This window comes from Alosa sapidissima, chromosome 18 (genome assembly GCF_018492685.1).
Source record: "Alosa sapidissima isolate fAloSap1 chromosome 18, fAloSap1.pri, whole genome shotgun sequence".
NCBI classification, from domain to species: Eukaryota; Metazoa; Chordata; class Actinopteri; order Clupeiformes; family Clupeidae; genus Alosa; species Alosa sapidissima.
In genome coordinates, this window is record NC_055974.1 from 7,041,074 (window position 1) to 7,046,073 (window position 5,000).

Below are 5,000 nucleotides of genomic sequence, written 5' to 3' on the forward strand. Positions count from 1 at the left end.
GTGTGTGTGTGTGTGTGTGTGTGTGTGTGTGTGTGTGTGTGTGTGTGTGTGTGTGTGTGTGTGTGACACACAGGGAGTCTTTAGCTAGCCTTGGGTTGATGTTTCCCTGCTGCCACTATTGATGAATGGGCCAGGGTTGAGTGGGGTTAAGCTCTATGTCTCGAAGTGTGTATGTGACGGTGTGACTATGTGACTGTGTGTGTGTCATCACCATTAGGAGCTATTTCCAAACTGAGTACTGAGTGCCCTCTTGAAGGGCCAAAGACACACATACTCAGACAGTCTCTCACACACACTCACAATCGCATGCACACACACATAATCAAAAGTGTGAGGTTGTTGAGAGAAAAGATTACAAGTTCGCACACATTAATTACTTGTTACAGTTCATTTTTAATTTAAATCTATGTTAATTAGATACCATTAACTTTAATATAAATAAAGCAATCATGAAATAGTTCACACACAAGGACATTTTCTGCAGATGAAAGTGTTTTTATGGAGCTCATTTTGGATGTGCATGCTTTATATGGTGTGCGTGTGCGTGTGCGCGTGTACGTGTGCGCGCGTGCGTGTGTGTGTGTGTGTGTGTGTGCGTGCGCGTGTACGTGTGCGTGCGTGCGTGCGTGTGTGTGTGTGTTGAACAGTTAAAAACCTGTTGAAAAGTCCCAGCTTTGCTGTCGAGAGAGAGAGACAGAGGGGAGACGGATGGAAGAGTGAAGTGGCTCTCGGTGAAAATGAAGTGTTGAAATGTCCACTGTCAATACAGAGCGCTTGTGAACAGTCTCTCTCTCTCTCTCTCTCGATCTCTCTCTCTCTCGATCTCTCTCTCCTCTCTCTCTCTCCTCTCTCTCTCTCTCTCCCACTCCATCTCCCCATCCATCACACTCATGCTATATTCATGTCCAGGGACTTCCTCTATTTAAACCTTACACTCATAAGGGATGCTATCATGACAGTTGATAAATAAAGTGATATCCTGATGCCCTCTGCCAGTGACAGATCATTGAAACGACCAATCATGTGAAGCCAATATGTGGTCTTGCGCAGAGAACTTCCCTTGCAATAAGGATTCCATTTATTTTAATTTTGACAAAAGATCTCCTGAATTTTCTCTGAATATACAGTATTTAACAAATTCTCTCTCTCTCTCTCACTCACTCATGCTCTCTCTCTAACTCTCCCCCAAACCACACACACACACACACACACACACACAGGTCTCTAGGCTAGTCCGTGCATAGCAGTCTCTGTGATCCCTCTCTTTTGATTCATCTGAGTTGAGAAAGGAAGCCAAAGGGGTAGTGAACAGTATGAATCACCAACGATGCCTTTCCACGCCTTTCCACAGCCTGCCTCTGTGTGTGTGTGTGTGTGTGTTAGGGAGGGGGTGTTTATGTTTGTGTGTGTGTGTGCGCGCGCGCGTGTGTGTAAGTCTCTGTGTGTGTGTTTGTGTGTGTGTCTGTGAGAAGCAGTAAGCATCACTTGCTGGGTGGAAAAAGTATAAGAGCCAACCAGCAGCATTTTGGTGTGTTGCTAAGAGACCAGGGGGAGGGAGGCTTGCAGGGAGGTAGAGTAGGGCTGTCAGACTGCTCGCTGCTCCCCTCCAAGCACACACACACACACACACACACACACACACCAATCAGTCTACCTATCCCCCCACGCGCATACACACAAACACACATTTTCACACTCGGAAATCACATACCTACACTCACTCTCTCTCACACACACACACACACACACACGCTCACACATACACCTCCACCACATCACGGTGAAAGAGATGGAATGAGCAGGTGGATGTAAGGGGGAGGTGAGAGCCTCAGCTGAGAACAGATCAAGAGAAGAGCGAAGAGAGAAAGAGAGAGAGAGAGAGAGAGAGAGAAAGAGAGAGAGAGAGAGAGAGAGAAAGGACAGAGCGAGTGAAAGAGAAAGAGCACTGAGCTGTGTTGAGGACTCTTGACACGGAGCAGTCATGTCACCTCTGAGTGGCTCTGTCGGAGAGGGGCTGCCACGTGGGCCCAACCCAGCTGTACATCCAGGTGACTGACACCTGCCACTCAAAACAAGCCTGGAACTCCTGCCAACCTGAGCGGAGCATAGGACTGTGGAAACACCTGAGGATCGGGGCCTGAGATGTCACTCGATTCTACAGATGAGGCTCGTGTGGTAACAGCTCTCTGAACATGCCTCTGAAAGAAAGAGGAGAGATTGGAAAGGGCAGTAGAATGGACAAAAAAGAGTTTATAAACAATGAAGTCTATGTTATGGCAATGTTTTGGACACTATAACCACACAGGCAATGATGTAGGGACTATGCAATAATACTCAATTAACTGACAACTACTATGCTTGGCAATAACATGATCGTAATCTGAACACGTAATCACGTCACTTTATTAAAATCGAGAAGCTGTTTTTGTAAAGATAGCTAGAGCTACTTACTAAGGCAAGTGAAAGCCTAAATTTAAGGGTCTATGGATATTTGTACTCCTAACTGTCAACACAGTGTCATCATATAGCTTTTGGCCAAAAATGGGTTCTGCTATGATTCATAGTAGCTATAACATAGTTATAAGTATTCAATAAAAATGTTATAACATGCTTTAAACACTTATATAGATTTATTGCAAGCACTGTCATTACCCAATTGAAAAGGCAGATTGCCCTGCAGGACACAATGGTGACGTCAGATCTTTCCAGCCATTTGGCCAGTGCACTCTGGAGGACGAGTAAACTCGATAAATACACAGAGAGAGAATACAAGTTTTTCCTTCACTCTCTCTCTCTCTTCCCCCCCTCTCTCTCTCTCTCTCCTCCACAGACACTAATCCTTTCTGCCTATCTGAGGTATGTGAGTGGGAGGACATGGAGGCATCTCTTCAATTAGGTCGTTAGATAAACAGCAGGTCCAAGTGAAGGTCGGAGCAGAGCTTTTTATGGGGGGGGGGGGGGGGTAAAATAGAGGCTCTGCACATTATGACTAAGCTCTGGGAGTAAGGCATTAAAAACACACTCTTAGTATTCACCTCACATCTTTGGTGTTGATTCTGTTAGCACCTCTGATGTATGGCACATATTCTGTAAGATTAGCTAAATCCATACGGTTAGCTCTTGATTAGCACACAGAGGCCGATTATGGAAGATCGTTAGAGAGAGAGAGAGAGAGAGAGAGGGGGGAGTTGGACAAAGCAACATAGACAAAGGAGACTTAGACAGACAGGGAGAATGGACAGATGGACAGAGGCAAAAAAAACAAAGAGAGAGGAGGAGCGGTCCATCGGGATGTTTTCCACGGCGTCTCCCACCCCAACCCCGCGCTGGTGGACAGGATGGAGCGGTCCGACAGGAGGTCTGGGCGCGCCTGAGTCCTGATAAAAAAAAGAGAAAGAGGCCAAGAGGAAAGGGCCGGAGGAAGGAAGATCAGCACATAAAGCCGGGCGCTGACCGCACATTAACGCTTCAGCTCCTTCACAACGCTGCCCTCGCCTGCGCTCACCTCAGCACAGGTCACCCGGGGCCAAACAGCACGCCAACCACCAAGAATAAAAACAACAACGTTCTTCATCCAACACATGCTCTTCCATTTCTATCCTTTCATCACTTACATTATAATTGTTTGTAATAATATTTCATTATTATTATAATAAAATACCTGATTACATTAAACATCCTATATGATGTGATTTTAAATGTGAATAAATGTGAATGTATACAAATCAATGAGTTGCCTCACACTCGTCTGTTGCTGTGTTTGCCGTGTGTCTGTGGTTGGGGAGCAGGGCTTGGCTGTCTGTGGTGTCTCCTTTATGAAACAGCCAGGTGAGGAGGGGTTAGCGTCCTCCGGGATGCTCCAGGGCCTGCATGGTATTTTGGTATTCACGCCACACAGGCGGCGGGGACAATAACAAGTGGTCTATTTAAATGAAATCAGCGATGGCATTGTCCATATTTCAGCCCGGCTCGCGATTCTATTTATTTATCCGAGGGAATGGAGACAGGTCGCTTCCCCTCACAATTATCTCTTTTCATTCAAAGAATGAATGTGTGTGTCAGGGGCGTCTTTCTCTCTCTCTCTCTCTCTCTCTTCCCTCCCTCGCTCTCTTTCTCTCTCTATCTCCCTCTCCCTCTCTCTCTCGTTTCTGTGTAACCCTTTCTTCCTCCCTGCCCCCTGTCTTTCTGTGGGCGACAGCAGAGGTCGTTAGTGGAAGAGAGATGATGGCAAACTTGACTGGAGTCAGGCCTTATCTCTCCGCTCTCCTCTCTCTTGCTCTCTCACTTTTTTGTTTCAAGGGCTTTGTTTACGCGCCGGCCATTAATCACAGCGGGTCCACGGCTCTTTCTCTTCAGGCAGCCAGCAGGCCAGCCCCAACCGGCCTGTTTAAAAGCACTTGTCTCGGGACAATGGGCCGGCCGGGAACGCGTGTGTAAATCCCCATCCCTCCCCTCCATCACTGGGCAGGGCGGAAGAGAAAGTGAAAGAACAACACCGAGATGGGAGTCAAATGAAGTTAAGTAGCTGCACTCCACCTTTCATGATTTCTTGTGTTAAGATGGATGGGTTCTTGATTATGACCAAACTCCTTCATTCCCCAGACCCTCTTATGTGTAGTATACTACTGTATAATGACAAGTTAACATGCACATGAGTGACTACCATTCAGCTAGTTTAGAGTTTAAAAAACTAGCCTACAAACTAGCCTAAAAAAGCTAGCCTACAGTCCACAAGCTCTAACAGTTGACTGGATATAATGCTAGCAGAGATCAAGACCGCAGGTACAAGGATCAACACACAGGTACTCAATGAGCCTAAAGATTGGTTAGTCCTTAGTCCTAGACTCTGTGATGGACAACTGTTTCTCTATACTCTCCTCTGTAGCAGAGAGGTTTCACATGTCACCATGCACCAGTGGGAGAACAGAGGAGAAAAGAGGAAAAGGAGAGATAAAGGAGTGGAGAGGTAAAGGAGAGGAGAAAAGAGGAGAGGAAAAGGA